This window comes from Myripristis murdjan, chromosome 10 (assembly GCF_902150065.1).
Source record: "Myripristis murdjan chromosome 10, fMyrMur1.1, whole genome shotgun sequence".
NCBI lineage: Eukaryota > Metazoa > Chordata > Actinopteri > Holocentriformes > Holocentridae > Myripristis > Myripristis murdjan.
Window position 1 is genome coordinate 27,283,832 of NC_043989.1, and position 19,133 is coordinate 27,302,964.

Sequence of the window (19,133 nt, forward strand, 5' to 3'; positions counted from 1 at the left end):
TCCATGAGTTGGTGTATGATGAAGACAAGCCCCTTCACAGTTAGTATTTTTGTTTCAGGTAGGACAATGAGTTGTTTTATAATGAAGACAAACCTCTTTGACTTAGTATTTTAATTTCACATAGGTTTACTTGTGAATTTACTACTATCTGTAGTAAATTATGGAGGCACACAGCAGCCTCCATAGTCTAGCAGTAGGTGAGGCTGCCGTTTATGTGAGAGAACGGGGTTCGATTCCCGGCGTGGGCCAGAGCAGGAGCAATACACAAACCACAAACAGCATTGGCCAGGCGATTTCACGTGAAAGCCAACATGCGCAAGGCAAGCACATTAAAGTTTCTTCAGAAACTTTCTATCCTCTAGTTATTATTATTATTATAGTTTATTATTCTGCACGTTTTCGACGCGCTACTCCTCCTACAGCTTTGGTTTTAGGCCCACACAATGAATTGGGAAAATGTGGGGCCCCATTGGGAGAGGTGTGCTATTACTTTTATAAGGAATCCCACTCATGGAATTCTCAAAATTCCAATTTTCCTGAAAATTCTAGCCATCCGAAATGAATGGCCAAAACTTCAGAAGGCTCCAGGGCCCAGAGCTTTTGACCTGCGTCCACGCATCAAATACGAAAAATGTGCATCTTGTGGAGATGAAGAGGTGTGTCAATTTTCAAACCGATCAGACTTTGCAATTTTTCATAATTCACGATTTAAATCACGATTTTGCCCTCATAGAAAAAGAATGGGAAATCGGCAGACACTCATGCATTTTCAAAGCCTCACAGCTCCCTCATTCTTTGGCCCACAGACTCCATTCAAAGCTTAAATGACTCAGCAGATGTTCAACTTTATGTGTGTCATCTTCAATTTTTCATGTCTGCTTTAGTTTGCCATAAAACACAGTTTAGGTTTGGAGTTATTTTTGAGCCGCCTCTGACTTTTGAATGAGTGTGTATTGCGTGAGCTAGAGTGGCATTCCTGAGAACTAGAGTGGAGCAGCCCTTAAAATTCGCCTAAAACTTTTGTCTTTAACTTGCTCTCCTGGCCACAATTTTCACTCCACATGCATAATTTTTTGGAAAGTAGTAGGAAAACTAGTTGTGCTTTGAAAAATGTAAATACAAAAGCAAAATAGCTTCAACTTTTTAAACTGTGACCCTTAACGAGGCAGGAGTGCCAGCTCTCTCCCCCATAGACTCCCATTATATCTGGAATGCAAAGTCTCAGGAGAGAAGCAGAAAGACACACTTTTCCAACTCGCTCTAAGGTGGGCATTTTTGGGAGTTGGAAAATAATTTTGACACAGTTTGAAAGCCCAAAGCCTTGCCTTTCTCATGGTACATTTTATTTTCTGCTCATTGACAAAAAAGCATTTGTTTGACCACTACTTTTAGGTGATTTTTCACAGAAGCAGCACTATCACTCATGCTGTGTGCTTCATAGAGCCTCATTTCTGGCTCCGCCCACACAAGCCCCAGTGGCACAGTGGATAGTGTCTCTGACTGCCATGCAGGAGACCAGGGTTCAACTCCCCGCCTGGGCAAGAGCCACAACACTACACAACCCTCAAACAGCATAGGGCTGGCGGTTTAGCGCATGTCCAGGCGCTCGCAAGGCAAGCACATCAAAGTTTCTTCAGAAACTTTATATCCTCTAGTTCTTATTATGTGCTTGCCTTGGAGAGGCAACACATCTTACTATCCTAAATTATTATTTTTATTATTATGTGCTTGCCTTGGAAAGGCAACACATCTTACTATCCTAAATTATTATTTTTATTATGTGCTTGCCTTGGAGAGGCAACACATCTTATTGTTGTGCATATTTATTCTTATTATGTGCTTGCCTTGGAAAGGCAACACATCTTATTGTTGCTCATATTTATTCTTTTTATTATTATTATTATTATTATTATTCTGCAAATTTTTTGGCACGCTTCTCCTCCTACAGCTTTCATTTTAGGCCCACACAATGAATTGGGAAAATGTGCGGCCCCATTGGGAGAAGTGTGCTATTAGTTTTATAAGGAATCCAACATCTGGAATTCCCAAAATTCCAATTTTTATGGCAAATTTGGCCCATTCGAATGAATGGGCAAAAACTTCCGAAGGCTCCAGCGCCCAGAGCTTTGGACCTAGGTCCACACACCAAATTAGAAAAATTTGCGTCTAGTGGAGAAGAAGCTGCTTGCGAATTTTCAAACCGATCCGACATTCCGTTTTTCCTAAATTCCAGTTTGAAGTCGAAATTTAAGACTCTATACAAACGAATGGGAGAGGTACGTAGGCTGAGCTAGAGCGGCATAGCTCGAATTCCTGAGAGTTAGAGGGAAGCAGCCCTGAAAAATCGCCTAAAACTTTTTTCTTAAACTTGCTGTGCTGGCCATAATTTTAACTCCACATGCATAAATTTGGGATCAAATTGTAGGAAAAATAGTTGTGCTTTGAAAAATGTAAAGACAAAAGCAAAGTAGCTTCAACTTTTTTCATTTCGACTCTTAACGAGGCGGGAGTCCCAGCTCTCTCCCCCATTCAGTCCCATTATATCGGCAAAGCAAAGTCGCGGGAGGAAAGCAGCGACACACACGTTTCCAACTCGCCATAAATCGGGCATTTTCGGGAGTTGGAAAATAATTTAACCATGGTTTAAAAGCTCAAAGCCTTAGGATTCTCGTGGTGCAATCCATTTTCTGCTCGGACTTACTATCGCGGAGAAAAATGCGGTAGTTTGACCCGTTGTTTTCGGCGATCTTGTCACCAGCGCCAGTGTCATTGCTCCTGTCTGCTTCATACAATGTAATTTCGGGCTCCGCCCCCCTGAGCTCCGGTAGCGCAGCGGTAACCTCTTTGTCTCTCATGCTGGAGAACGGAGTTCAATTCTCCTCCTGCCAGGATTGTCAGTTGGGCTATTTTTAATTCCGTTGGGAAGGGAACAATCACGTTGGGCGTCTACTTCAAAATTGGGCTGCTTTTGGCAACATTTGGCTGCTTATGAACTTTCAACTTTCAACACTAATTCTGCATCAAGGTAAGAAATAATATGGAGCCTATTTGTGTGACTGTGACTGATTTACAGTAGTTAAATAAATAAATACATGAATAAATAAATAAATATGCTGGAATGTGATACTTATCTCCAGTCTTCACCCACTCTACTGATCTCCAGTCTTAACTCTGTTTGTGACTGTATCTACATTTACATCCAAAGAGCGTGAGCTCCCTCTACTGGCAGCCCTGTAAATATATACAAAATAGATGTTATTATAGTTAATGATATTAAAATAATAATAAAAAAAAATTATGAACATTTTTTAGATGTGTTCTGATATCCCTCAGTAATAGTCAGGTAGCATAACAACCCTTTATTTATCTATATAATTCTCTTGGGATTTTTTGGGGAAGTAACAAGGTAACCAAGAGATAAGAAACACATTGGATGAAAAATAATTGTTTTTTGTTGGTATTTTATGGCTGATTTAAAACACGGGTCAAAACTGAGCCTAACACCGGGGGTGTTACCATGAAATCAACACAAGAGCAAGGTTAATTGTATATTTGAAGTTATTTACGAATCAATTTGAAAACTCCATTTTCGCGGCTGTGTCCCGCCCTCTCTCCCCCCTTCCCCGTCCCCTGCTGGCCTGCACTCACATTATCAAGCCCAAACGCGCTCCAGCGCGACTGCCCCCGGTATGCACGTCACATTGAAATACACACATACATTCATCATGTCTTCCTTTTAACTAACAGACGTTTTGTTTCATTTAAGGGGTGTTTATTTACCTTGACAGTTTCAGAGGTAACTTCCTCCGTCTGTGTCCAACTGACAGCCGGAGCCCCCATTTATTTTTTATTTTTATTTTTATTTTTGAATCATAATAAGAAATACCTGTTATTGTGGGACTTACCTTCAGTTGTGGTAAAGGGAGAACTGTCTATTGTGGTGATACCAGTTCTTATCACAAGAGGGCACGCTAAGACAAGAAATACAGTCCGTTCAGACCCCGTGCTCGGCTACATTCGGCTGTAATCGTCAGAAGAGTTCCGTATGCAGTTATCAACCAGGCTGAAATGTGTGCGTCTTCTGTGATGTATGATTGACAGGTAAGCAGACTGTTTAGTTTAATGGAAATGTGTGTGTGTGAAATAGTGTATGTGAGTGGGGTAGCGAGACATATCAAAGAGACTCACGAAGGAAATATATTATTTATTTGATGACGTGAGTAAGCTAACTGTTATGGCTCTCTCGCTCGCTAAGCGCTAATTACCCTTAGCTTGCTCCCGCGACCCGGAGCTAACGTCAACGGACGGTGGGTGATGTTTATTATTATGGAATGCAAAATGTAACTAATATAGTCTGCCCCCTTTACTTGATGTCGTAGCACAGTGCACATGACGGTCGCCTTTGTTTTTATGTTGATCCCCTGTTGTGTTCGTGCTCTTTACATTCGGCTGTAATCATCAGAAGAGCTGCACGTGCCGTTATGAACCAGGCTGCAATGTGTGTGTCTTGTTATGTATGATTGACAGATGGAGAGTAAACTCGTCTCGACCACAACGCCCTTGTAAGCGTCGTCCTTTGCAAGTGTGCTACACTATATGACAGTCTGTGTGCGCAGCGCACCTGTCAGATCTGGTTGATTATTATTATCGGTTGATTATTGATTGCGCAATGCCGCCGTTCGCATTAAACGATTTTGCGGAGGGAGGAGGACTGCATGATTTACGTCGTATCCACGTTCGCGTGCCCGACCGTGCATGTGCTTGTGCATGACATAACCACCGCGTGTCTTTGAGTATCACGGATGTGTGTAGAGCGGCGAGGAGAGACAGAGAGAGAGAGAGAGAGAGAGAGAGAGAGAGAGAGAGCGCAGCACGCAGCAGTTTGTTTTGAAGCTGAGGCGCGTGATATCAGAGAAACTCTAATACAGTAGACAGGCTCTGGTGATGTTGCGTGTAACCCGACATGCGCAAGGCAAGCACATTAAAGTTTCTTCAGAAACTTTCTATCTTCTAGTTATGTGCTTGCCTTGGAAAGGCAACACATCTTATTGTTGTGCATATTTTTTATTTTTATTATTATTATTTTTCTGGACAAATTTCGGCGCGCAACTCCTCCTACAGCTTTGATTTTAGGCCCACACAATGAATTGGGAAAATGTGCGGCCCCATTGGGAGAAGTGTGCTATTACTTTTCTAAGGAATCCAACATCTGGAATTCCCAAAATTCCAATTTTTATGGCAAATTTGGCCCATTCGAATGAATGGGCAAAAACTTCCGAAGGCTCCAGCGCCCAGAGCTTTGGACCTAGGTCCACACACCAAATTAGAAAAATTTGCGTCTAGTGGAGAAGAAGCTGCTTGCGAATTTTCAAACCGATCCGACATTCCGTTTTTCCTAAATTCCAGTTTGAAGTCGAAATTTAAGACTCTATACAAATGAATGGGAGAGGTACGTAGGCTGAGCTAGAGCGGCATAGCTCGAATTCCTGAGAGTTAGAGGGAGGCAGCCCTGAAAAATCGCCTAAAACTTTTTTCTTAAACTTGCTGTGCTGGCCATAATTTTAACTCCACATGCATAAATTTGGGATCAAATTGTAGGAAAAATAGTTGTGCTTTGAAAAATGTAAAGACAAAAGCAAAGTAGCTTCAACTTTTTTCATTTCGACTCTTAACGAGGCGGGAGTCCCAGCTCTCTCCCCCATTCAGTCCCATTATATCGGCAAAGCAAAGTCGCGGGAGGAAAGCAGAGACACACACGTTTCCAACTCGCCGAAAATCGGGCATTTTCGGGAGTTGGCAAAAAATTTAACCATGGTTTAAAAGCTCAAAGCCTTACGATTCTCGTGGTGCAATCCATTTCCTGCTCGGACTTACTATCGCGGAGAAAAATGCGGTAGTTTGACCCGTGGTTTTCGGCGATCTTGTCACCAGCACCAGTGTCATTGCTCCTCTCTGCTTCATAGAAAGTAATTTCGGGCTCCGCCCCCATGAGCTCCAGTAGCGCAGCGGTAAACTGTCTGGCTCTCATGCTGGAGAACGGAGTTCAATTCTCCTCCTGCCAGGGTTGTCAGATTGGGCTATTTTTAATTCCGTTGGGCAGGGAACAATCACGTTGGGCGTCTACTTCAAAATTGGGCTGCTTTTGGCAACATTTGGCTGCTTATGAACTTTCAACTTTCAACACTAATTCTGCATCAAGGTAAGAAAAAATATGGAGCCTATTTGTGTGACTGTGACTGATTTACGGTAGTTAAATAAATAAATACATGAATAAATAAATAAATCTGCTGGAATGTGATACTTATCTCCAGTCTTCACCCACTCTACTGATCTCCAGTCTTAACTCTGTTTGTGACTGTATCTACATTTACATCCAAAGAGCGTGAGCTCCCTCTACTGGCAGCCCTGTAAATATATACAAAATAGATGTTATTATAGTTAATAATATTAAAATAATAATAAAAAAAATGTATGAACATTTTTGAGATGTGTTCTAATATCCCTCAGTAATTGTCAGGTAGCATAACAACCTTTTATTTATCTATATAATTCTCTTGGGATTTTTTTTTTGGAATTTTTTAATATTGAAAGCAAGAGGTATGGTGTCAAAACAAAGGCCCACAAAGGGGCACTACAAAAATATTAAAAACCAATCTTTTCATGGATAAGGAAGCCTAACAAGGTAACCAAGAGATAAGAAACACATTGGATGAAAAATAATTGTTTTTTGTTGGTATTTTATGGCTGATTTAAAACACGGGTCAAAACTGAGCCTAACACCGGGGGTGTTACCATGAAATCAACACAAGAGCAAGGTTAATTGTATATTTTAAGTTATTTACGAATCAATTTGAAAACTACATTTTCATGGCTGCTGGCCTGCACTCACATTATCAAGCCCAAACGCGCTCCAGCGCGACTGCCCTCGGTATGCACGTCACATTGAAATACACACATACATTCATCATGTCTTCCTTTTAACTAACAGACGTTTTGTTTCATTTAAGGGGTGTTTATTTACCTTGACAGTTTCAGAGGTAACTTCCTCCGTCTGTGTCCAACTGACAGCCGGAGCCCCCATTTATTTTTTATTTTTATTTTTGATTCATAATAAGAAATACATGTTATTGTGGGACTTACCTTGTGCATTGTGATAAAGGGAGAACTGTCTATTGTGGTGATACCAGTTCTTATCACAAGAGGGCACGCTAAGACAAGGATTACAGTCCGTCCAGACGCCGTGCTCGGCTACATTCGGCTGTAATCGTCAGAAGAGTTCCGCATACAGTTATCAACCAGGCTGCAATGTGTGCGTCTTCTGTGATGTATGATTGACAGGTAAGCAGACTGTTTAGATTAATGGAAATGTGCGTGTGTGAAATAGTGTATGTGAGTGGGGTAGCGAGACATATCAAAGAGACTCACGAAGGAAATATATTATTTATTTGATGACGTGAGTAAGCTAACTGTTATGGCTAGCTCGCTCGCTAAGCGCTAATTACCCTTAGCTTGCTCCCGCGACCCGGAGCTAACGTCAACAGACGGTGGGTGATGTTTATTATTATGGGGTGCAAAATGTAACTAATATAGTCTGCCCCCTTTACTTGATGTCGTAGCACAGTGCACATGACGGTCGCCTTTGTTTTTATGTTGATCCCCTGTTGTGTTCGTGCTCTTTACATTCGGCTGTAATCATCAGAAGAGCTGCACGTGCGGTTATGAACCAGGCTGCAATGTGTGTGTCTTGTTATGTATGATTGACAGATGGAGAGTAAACTCGTCTCGACCACAACGCCCTTGTAAGCGTCGTCCTTTGCAAGTGTGCTACACTATATGACAGTCTGTGTGCGCGGTGCCGGCTCGGTGTTGGCCAGCACCTCACGCTGTGTGTGGCCACCCGAGGGCTGTACTACGAAGGAGGCTCAATATAGCCAGGCTTTGTGTTCACTATCAGGCTCAACAAAACCTAAAGCTCCAGTCAAAGTTAAGTGGTATCACGACGGTGGTTCTCATCAAGGTTTGTTAAGTCCGGCTGTCAGCTTTGTGCTCTGTGCGCGTTCACAGAAAAGGGGGCGTTTTGGCGTCATATGATTCTACTTCCGTGAAAAATGGACCGTTCACGGGCTGCATATTTCACGCAAGAGGAGCAGCTTGTCCTCATGGAAAGCTATGAAAATTTCAAAAATAAAATTAACGCTAAGAACAACACTGTGGCCGCAAATAAAGCGAGAGAGGAGAGCTGGCGATTAATTTCAAAGGAAGCACAAAGGGGGATTCTGTCACTGTTATAGCCATTTTAAATAATTGCTGCAATATTCATTCAGTATTATGAATTTTAGTTTAGAAATAGGTAACTTCAGTAGCCTTATGGGAGTGTTGCCTAGGAATTGGAGGTAAAGCCTGAGGTTAAGTCAGGTGACTGAAGGTGTGTGTGGGTGAGTCTAGCAGTGTCGGACGGAGCAGGCGGTGGTTACCATGGTTACATGACAATTTTGACCACTTTACGGTGCTTAGAGCCATTTGTCAGTAGTTTCAGATAATTGTTCGTTACATTTGAAGTTTAACTTGAATTATGGAGCCATTTCGGTTGATGTTTGTTTGCTCCTTTTTTGTTAAATCTTGTTTTCTAAATCGAAATAAGTGGCGTTTGGAGTGCGTTTGAATCACCACTGGCTGCTCCCGTCCAATCATCATGCCGTGACAGTCACCGTTATAAGGGGTTTCCTAAAAAAGTAGCCTACTATAACAAAGTCTGTGATGCAACGGAATATTTCTAACAAACGTGAAGTCTGTGCACCACTAATAGTATACCTGCATTGTGCATATGTGTTACCAAACACCGGACAAAAATTACTTTTCGTGATTTCACCTGGGTGAGATAGCGCCGCTTTTATATCCGGGCGGGGTTAAACTTAACTCATAACCTGGTCGGGACCAGGTTATGAGTTAAGCATAAGTTACCATGGTGATCTAGCCGGGTTAAAAGAGAGCCACCTTCGTGATACAGGAAAGCCTGGCTTTAGACTCAACATACCTCGCTAACCCACTGAACCTGCTTCGTAGTACACCCCTCGGGTTAGGTCTGTCGGATCTGGTTGATTATTATTATCGGTTGATTATTGATTGCGCAATGCCGCCGTTTGCATTAAACGATTTTGCGGAGGGAGGAGGACTGCATGATTTACGTCGTATCCACATTCGCGTGCCCGACCGTGCATGTGCTTGTGCATGACATAACCACCGCGTGTCTTTGAGTATCACGGATGTGTGTAGAGCGGCGAGGAGAGACAGAGAGAGAGAGAGAGAGAGAGAGAGAGAGAGAGAGAGAGAGAGAGAGAGCAGCACGCAGCAGTTTGTTTTGAAGATGAGGCGCGTGATATCAGAGAAACTCTAATACAGTAGACAGGCTCTGTGATGTCGCGTGTAACCCGACATGCGCAAGGCAAGCACATTAAAGTTTCTTCAGAAACTTTTTATCATCTAGTTTTTATTATTATTATTTTTCCGCAAATTTCTTCGGCGCGCTACTCCTCCTACAGCTTTCATTTTAGGCCCACACAATGAATTGGGAAAATGTGCGGCCCCATTGGGAGAAGTGTGCTATTACTTTTATAAGGAATCCAACATCTGGAATTCCCAAAATTCCCATTTTTGTGGCAAATTTGGCCCATTCGAATGAATGGGCAAAACTTCCCGAGGCTCCACAGAGCAGAGCTTTGGACCTAGGTCCACACACCAAATTAGAAAAATTTGCGTCTTTGGGAGAGGAAGCTACCTGCGAATTTTCAAACCGATCCGACATTCCGTTTTTACGCAATTCCGGTTCGAAGTTGACGCAATACACACTAATGGAGAGAGCTAGAGTGAGTGACGTCACACTTAGAGTGAAGCAGCCCTGAAAAATCGCCTGAAAATTTTGTCTCAAACTTGCTGTACTGGCCACAATTTTCACTCCACATGCATAAATTTGGGATCAAATTGTAGGAAAAATAGTTGTGCTTTGAAAAATGTAAAGACAAAAGCAAAGTAGCTTCAACTTTTTTCATTTCGACTCTTAACGAGGCGGGAGTCCCAGCTCTCTCTCCCATTCAGTCCCATTATATCGGCAAAGCAAAATCGCGGCAGAAAAGCAGAAACACACACGTCTTCTACTCGCCATTTCTCGGGCATTTTCGGGAGTTGGAAAATAATTTAAACATGGTTTAAAAGCTCAAAGCCTTACGATTCTCGTGGTTCAATCCATTTTCTGCTCGGACTTACTATCGCGGAGAAAGATGCGGTAGTTTGAGCCGTGGTTTTCGGCGATCTTGTCACCAGTACCAGCGTCATTGCTCCTGTCTGCTTCATAGACAGTAATTTCGGGCTCCGCCCCCATGAGCTCCAGTAGCGTAGCGGTAACCTCTCCAGCCTCTCATTGTGGAGAGCGGAGTTCAATTCTCCTCCTGCCAGGATTGGCAGATTGGGCTATTTTTAATTCTGTTGGGCAGGGAACAATCACGTTGGGCGTCTACTTCAAAATTGGCCTGCTTTTGGCAACATTTGGCTGCTTATGAACTTTCAACTTTCAACACTAATTCTGCATCAAGGTAAGAAAAAATATGGAGCCTATTTGTGTGACTGTGACTGATTTACGGTAGTTAAATGAATGAATAAATGAATAAATAAATAAATCTGCTGGAATGTGATACATATCTCCAGTCTTCACCCACTCTACTGATCTCCAGTCTTAACTCTGTTTGTGACTGTATCTACATTTACATCCAAAGAGCGTGAGCTCCCTCTACTGGCAGCCCTGTAAATATATACAAAATAGATGTTATTATAGTTAATAATATTAAAATAATAATAAAAAAAAAATTATGAACATTTTTTAGATGTGTTCTAATATCCCTCAGTAATAGTCAGGTAGCATAACAACCTTTTATTTATCTATATAATTCTCTTGGGATTTTTTTTGGAAGTAACAAGGTAACCAAGAGATAAGAAACACATTGGATGAAAAATAATTGTTTTTTGTTGGTATTTTATGGCTGATTTAAAACACGGGTCAAAACTGAGCCTAACACCGGGGGTGTTACCATGAAATCAACACAAGAGCAAGGTTAATTGCATATTTGAAGTTATTTACGAATCAATTTGAAAACTCCATTTTCGTGGCTGTGTCCCGCCCTCTCTCTCCCCTCCCCAGTCCCCTGCTGGCCTGCACTCACATTATCAAGCCCAAACGCGCTCCAGCGCGACTGCCCCCGGTATGCACGTCACATTGAAATACACACATACATTCATCATGTCTTCCTTTTAACTAACAGACGTTTTGTTTCATTTAAGGGGTGTTTATTTACCTTGACAGTTTCAGAGGTAACTTCCTCCGTCTGTGTCCAACTGACAGCCGGAGCCCCCATTTATTTTTTATTTTTATTTTTGATTCATAATAAGAAATACATGTTATTGTGGGACTTACCTTGTGCATTGTGATAAAGGGAGAACTGTCTATTGTGGTGATACCAGTTCTTATCACAAGAGGGCACGCTAAGACAAGAAATACAGTCCGTCCAGACGCCGTGCTCGGCTGCATTCGGCTGTAATCGTCAGAAGAGTTCAGCATTCAGTTATGAACCAGGCTGCAATGTGTGCGTCTTCTGTGATGTATGATTGACAGGTAAGCAGACTGTTTAGTTTAATGGAAATGTGCGTGTGTGAAATAGTGTATATGAGTGGGGTAGCGAGACATATCAAAGAGACTCACGAAGGAAATATATTATTTATTTGATGACGTGAGTAAGCTAACTGTTATGGCTAGCTCGCTCGCTAAGCGCTAATTACCCTTAGCTTGCTCCCGCGACCCGGAGCTAACGTCAACAGACGGTGGGTGATGTTTATTATTATGGAGTGCAAAATGTTACTAATATAGTCTGCCCCCTTTACTTGATGTCGTAGCACAGTGCACATGACGGTCGCCTTTGTTTTTTATGTTGATCCCCTGTTGTGTTCGTGCTCTTTACATTCGGCTGTAATCATCAGAAGAGCTGCACATGCCGTTAGAACCAGGCTGCAATGTGTGTGTCTTGTTATGTATGATTGACAGATGGAGAGTAAACTCGTCTCGACCACAACGCCCTTGTAAGCGTCGTCCTTTGCAAGTGTGCTACACTATATGACAGTCTGTGTGCGCGGTGCCGGCTCGGTGTTGGCCAGCACCTCACGCTGTGTGTGGCCACCCGAGGGCTGTACTACGAAGCAGGTTCAGTGGGTTAGCGAGGTATGTTGAGTCTAAAGCCAGGCTTTCCTGTATCACGAAGGTGGCTCTCTTTTAACCCGGCTAGATCACCATGGTAACTTATGCTTAACTCATAACCTGGCCCCGACCAGGTTATGAGCTAAGTTTAACCCCGTCCGGCTATAAAAGCGGCGCTATCTCACCCAGGTGAAATCACGAAAAGTAATTTTTGTCCGGTGTTTGGTGGCACATATGCACAATGCAGGTATACTATTAGTGGTGCACAGACTTCACGTTTGTTATAGTAGGCTACTTTTTTTTTTTTTTTTTTTTTAAAGGAAACCCCTTATAACGGTGACTGTCACGGCATGATGATTGGACGGGAGCAGCCAGTGGTGATTCAAACGCACTCCAAACGCCGCTTATTTCGATTTAGAAAGAAAGTTTTAACAAAAAAGGAGCAAACAAACATCAACCGAAATGGCTCCATAATTCAAGTTAAACTTCAAATGTAACGAACAATTATCTGAAAATACTGACAAGTGGCTCTAAGCAGCGTAAATAGTGGTCATAATTGTCATGTAACCATGGTAACCACCGCCTGCTCCGTCCGACACTGCTAGACTCACCCACACACACCTTCAGTCACCTGACTTAACCTCAGGCTTTACCTCCAATTCCTAGGCAACACTCCCATAAGGCTACTGAAGTTACATATTTCTAAACTAAAATTCATAATACTGAATGAATATTGCAGCAATTGTTTCAAATGGCTATAACAGTGACAGAATCCCCAACCTTTGTGCTTCCTTTGAAATTAATCGCCAGCTCTCCTCTCTCGCCTTATTTGCGGCCACAGTGTTGCTCTTAGCATTAATTTTATTTTTGAAATTTTCATAGCTCATAGCTTTCATAGGACAAGCTGCTCCTCTTGCGTGAACTATGCAGCCCGTGAACGGTCCATTTTTCACGGAAGTAGAATCATATGAGGCCAAAACGCCCCCTTTTCTGTGAATGCGCACAGAGCACAAAGCTGACAGCCGGACTTAACAAACCTTGATGATAACCGCCGTCGTGATACCACTTAACTTTGACTGGAGCTTTAGGTTTTGTTGAGCCTGATAGTGAACACAAAGCCTGGCTATATTGAGCCTCCTTCGTAGTACAGCCCTCTGGTTTGGTCTGCCGGATCTGGTTGATTATTATTATCGGTTGATTATTGATTGCGCAATGCCGCCGTTTGCATGAAACGATTTTGCGGAGGGAGGAGGACTGCATGATTTACGTCGTATCCACGTTCGCGTGCCCGACCGTGCATGTGCTTGTGCATGACATAACCACCGCGTGTCTTTGAGTATCACGGATGTGTGTAGAGCGGCGAGGAGAGACAGAGAGAGAGAGAGAGAGAGAGAGAGAGAGAGAGAGAGAGAGAGAGAGAGAGAGAGAGCGCAGCACGCAGCAGTTTGTTTTGAAGCTGAGGCACGTGATATCAGAGAAACTCTAATACAGTAGACAGGCTCTGGTGATGTTGCGTGTAACCCGACATGCGCAAGGCAAGCACATTAAAGTTTCTTCAGAAACTTTCTATCCTCTAGTGTTATTCCTACTATTTCTTTCTTTATTTATTATTCCGTACGTTTTTTGGACCGTAACTCCTCCTACAGCTTTCGTTTTAGGCCCACACAATGAATTGGGAAAATGTGCGGCCCGATTGGGAATAGTGTGCTATTACTTTTCTAAGGAATCCGACTTATGGAATTCCCAAAATTCCCATTTTCCTGAAAATTTCGGCCATAGGAAATGAATGGCCAAAACTTTGCAAGGCTCCAGGGCCCACAGCTTTGGACCTGCGTCCACGCACCAAATACGAAAAACGTGCATCTTATTGAGAAGAAGCAGGGTTTCGATTTTCAGACCGATCGGACATTCCGTTTTTCCGCAATTCCGGTTTGAAGTTGGAATTCCAGACGCAATACACACTAATGGAGTTGAGCTAGAGTGGCATTCTTGGCATTCCTGAGCGGCTAGAGTGGAGCAGCCCTGAAAATTCGCCTAAAACTTTTGTCTTTAACTTGCTCTCCTGGCCACAATTTTCACTCCACATGCATAAATGTGGCATCAAATTGTAGGAAAAATAGTTGTGCTTTGAAAAATGTAAATACAAAAGCAAAGTAGCTTCAACTTTTTAAACTGTGACCCTTAACGAGGCAGGAGTGCCAGCTCTCTCCCCCATAGACTCCCATTATATCTGGAATGCAAAGTCTCGGGAGAGAAGCAGAAACACACACGTTTTCAACTCGCCGTTTCTCGGGCATTTTTGGGAGTTGGAAAATAATTTTGACACCGTTTGAAAGCCCAAAGCGTTACCTTTCTCATGATACGTTTTATTTTCTGCTCGGAAACCGCGCGCCGCGGTTACGCTTCCAGCTTGCCCACGCAGTTTCCCCAGAAACTGCACAATCCTCTAGTTATTATGTGCTTGCCTTGAAAAGGCAACACATCTTAAAATCTTGCATATTTAGTGGGCAAGCTACAGCTTGCACACTCATGTTGTTCCTACTATTTCTTTCTTTATTTCTTTATTTCTTTATTTATAGGTCCGTTTTTTTGGACCGTAACTCCTCCTAGGGCTTTCGTTTTAGGCCCACACAATGAATTGGGAAAATGTGCGGCCCGATTGGGAATAGTGTGCTATTACTTTTCTAAGGAATCCGACTTACGGAATTCCCAAAATTCCCATTTTCCTGAATATTTTGGCCATAGGAAATGAATGGCCAAAACTTTGGAAGGCTCCAGGGCCCACAGCTTTGGACCTGCGTCCACGCACCAAATACGAAAAACGTGCGTCTTATTGAGAAGAAGCAGGGTTTTGATTTTCAGACCGATCCGACATTCCGTTTTTCCGCAATTCCGGTTTGAAGTTGGAATTCCAGACGCAATACACACTAATGGAGTTGAGCTAGAGTGGCATTCTTGGCATTCCTGAGCGGCTAGAGTGGAGCAGCCCTGAAAATTCGCCTAAAACTTTTGTCTTTAACTTGCTCTCCTGGCCACAATTTTCACTCCACATGCATAAATTTGGCATCAAATTGTAGGAAAAATAGTTGTGCTTTGAAAAATGTAAATACAAAAGCAAAGTACCTTCAACTTTTTAAACTGTGACCCTTAACGAGGCAGGAGTGCCAGCTCTCTCCCCCATAGACTCCCATTATATCTGGAATGCAAAGTCTCGGGAGAGAAGCAGAAACACACACGTTTTCAACTCGCCGTTTCTCGGGCATTTTTGGGAGTTGGAAAATAATTTTGACACCGTTTGAAAGCCCAAAGCGTTACCTTTCTCATGATACGTTTTATTTTCTGCTCGGAAACCGCGTGCCGCGGTTACGCTTCCAGCTTGCCCACGCAGTTTCCCCAGAAACTGCACAATCCTCTAGTTCTTCTTTTTATTATTATTTTTATTATTCCACCTTTTTTTCGGCGCGCTACTCCTCCTACAGCTTTGGTTTTAGGCCCCCACAATGAATTGGGAAAATGTGCGGCCCCATTGGGAGAAGTGTGCTATTACTTTTATAAGGAATCCGACCCACGGAATTCTCAAAATTCCAATTTTCCTGAAAATTTCGGCCATCCGAAATGAATGGCCAAAACTTTGGAAGGCTCCTGAGCCCAGAGCTTTGGACCTGCGTCCACGCATCAAATACGAAAAATGTGCGTCTTGTGGAGAAGAAGAGGTGTGTCAATTTTCAAACCGATCAGACTTTAGGATTTCTCATAATTCAATTTTAAAATCGCGATTTTGCCCTCATAGAAAAAGAATGGGAAATCGGCAGACACTCATGCATTTTCAAAGCCTCACAGCTCCCTCATTCTTTGGCCCACAGACTCCATTCAAAGCTTAAATGACTCAGCAGACCTTCAACTTTATGTGTGTCATCTTCAATTTTTCATGTCTGCTTTAGTTTGCCATAAAACACAGTTTAAGTTTGGAGTTATTTTTGAGCCGCCTCTGACTTTTGAATGAGTGTGTATTGCGTGAGCTAGAGTGGCATTCCTGAGGGCTAGAGTGGAGCAGCCCTGAAAATTCGCCTAAAACTTTTGTCTTAAACTTGCTCTCCTGGCCACAATTTTCACTCCACATGCATAATTTTTTGGAAAGTAGTAGGAAAAATAGTTGTGCTTTGAAAAATGCAAATACAAAAGCAAAGTACCTTCAACTTTTTAAACTGTGACCCTTAACGAGGCAGGAGTGCCAGCTCTCTCCCCCATAGACTCCCATTATATCTGGAATGCAAAGTCTCAGGAGAGAAGCAGAAGGGCACACTTTTCCAACTCGCTCTAAGGTGGGCATTTTTGGGAGTTGGAAAATAATTTTGACACAGTTTGAAAGCCCAAAGCCTTGCCTTTCTCATGATACCTTTTATTTTCTGCTCGGACTTACTGTCATTGAGAACAAAGCAGTAGTTTGACCACTACGTTTAGGTGATTTTTCACAGAAGCAGCACTGTCACTCATGCTGTGTGCTTCATAGAGCCTCATTTCTGGCTCCGCCCACACAGGCCCCAGTGGCACAGTGGATAGTGTCTCTGCCTGCCATGCAGGAGACCAGGGTTCAACTCCCCGTCTGGGCAAGAGCCACAACACTACACAGCCCACAAACAGCACAGGGCTGCTGATTTAGCGCATGTCCAGGCGCTCGCAAGGCAAGCACATCAAAGTTTCTTCAGAAACTTTATAAAGTCTAGTTATTATTATTATTATATTTTATTATTCTGCAAATTTTTTGGCACGCTTCTCCTCCTACAGCTTTCATTTTAGGCCCACACAATGAATTGGGAAAATGTGCGGCCCCATTGGGAGAAGTGTGCTATTACTTTTATAAGGAATCCAACATCTGGAATTCCCAAAATTCCAATTTTTGTGGCAAATTTGGCCCATTCGAATGAATGGGCAAAAACTTTCGAAGGCTTTAGCGCCCAGAGCTTTGGACCTAGGTCCACACACCAAATTAGAAAAATTTGTGTCTAGTGGAGAGGAAGCTGCTTGCGAATTTTCAAACCGATCCGACATGCCGTTTTTCCTAAATTCCAGTTTGAAGTCGAAATTTAAGACTCTATACAAATGAATGGGAGAGGTACGTAGGCTGAGCTAGAGCGGCATAGCTCGAATTCCTGAGAGTTAGAGGGAGGCAGCCCTGAAAAATCGCCTAAAACTTTTTTCTTAAACTTGCTGTGCTGGCCATAATTTTAACTCCACATGCATAAATTTGGGATCAAATTGTAGGAAAAATAGTTGTGCTTTGAAAAATGTAAAGACAAAAGCAAAGTAGCTTCAACTTTTTTCATTTCGACTCTTAACGAGGCGGGAGTCCCAGCTCTCTCCCCCATTCAGTCCCATTATATCGGCAAAGCAAAGTCGCGGGAGGAAAGCAGAGACACACACGTTTCCAAATCGCCGTAAATCGGGCATTTTCGGGAGTTGGAAAATAATTTAACCATGGTTTAAAAGCTCAAAGCCTTAGGATTCTCGTGGTGCAATCCATTTTCTGCTCGGACTTACTATCGCGGAGAAAAATGCGGTAGTTTGACCCGTGGTTTTCGGCGATCTTGTCACCAGCGCCAGTGTCATTGCTCCTCTCTGCTTCATAGATAGTAATTTCGGGCTCCGCCCCCATGAGCTCCAGTAGCGCAGCGGTAAGCTTTAAACCTCTCATGCTGGAGAACGGAGTTCAATTCTCCTCCTGCCAGGATTGTCAGATTGGGCTATTTTTAATTCCGTTGGGCAGGGAACAATCACGTTGGGCGTCTACTTCAAAATTGGCCTGCTTTTGGCAACATTTGGCTGGTTATCAACTTTCAACTTTCAACACTAATTCTGCATCAAGGTAAGAAAAAATATGGAGCCTATTTGTGTGACTGTGACTGATTTACGGTAGTTAAATAAATAAATACATGAATAAATAAATAAATCTGCTGGAATGTGATACTTATCTCCAGTCTTCACCCACTCTACTGATCTCCAGTCTTAACTCTGTTTGTGACTGTATCTACATTTACATCCAAAGAGCGTGAGCTCCCTCTACTGGCAGCCCTGTAAATATATACAAAATAGATGTTATTATAGTTAATGATATTGAAATAATAATAAAAAAAAATTGTGAACATTTTTTTTCTATGTGTTCTAATATCCCTCAGTAATAGTCAGGTAGCATAACAACCTTTTATTTATCTATATAATTCTCTTGGGATTTTTTTTGGAAGTAACAAGGTAACCAAGAGATAAGAAACACATTGGATGAAAAATAATTGTTTTTTGTTGGTATTTTATGGCTGATTTAAAACACGGGTCAAAACTGAGCCTAACACCGGGGGTGTTACCATGAAATCAACACAAGAGCAAGGTTAATTGTATATTTGAAGTTATTTACGAATCAATTTGAAAACTACATTTTCATGGCTGTGTCCCGCCCTCTCTCCCCCCTCCCCAGTCCCCTGCTGGCCTGCACTCACATTATCAAGCCCAAACGCGCTCCAGCGCGACTGCCCTCGGTATGCACGTCACATTGAAATACACACATACATTCATCATGTCTTCCTTTTAACTAACAGACGTTTTGTTTCATTTAAGGGGTGTTTATTTACCTTGACAGTTTCAGAGGTAACTTCCTCCGTCTGTGTCCAACTGACAGCCGGAGCCCCCATTTATTTTTTATTTTTATTTTTGATTCATAATAAGAAATACATGTTATTGTGGGACTTACCTTGTGCATTGTGATAAAGGGAGAACTGTCTATTGTGGTGATACCAGTTCTTATCACAAGAGGGCACGCTAAGACAAGAATTACAGTCCGTCCAGACGCCGTGCTCGGCTACATTCGGCTGTAATCGTCAGAAGAGTTACGTATGCCGATATCAACCAG

At 42.5% G+C, this 19,133-nt stretch overlaps 1 protein-coding gene across 2 annotated transcripts in view; it reads right to left on the reverse strand.

The window, feature by feature from the left end:
- ankrd13d (ankyrin repeat domain 13 family, member D) overlaps positions 1 to 19,133 on the reverse strand; it is a 60,102-nt gene that overhangs the window by 26,362 nt on the left and 14,607 nt on the right. The window lies entirely within an intron of this gene.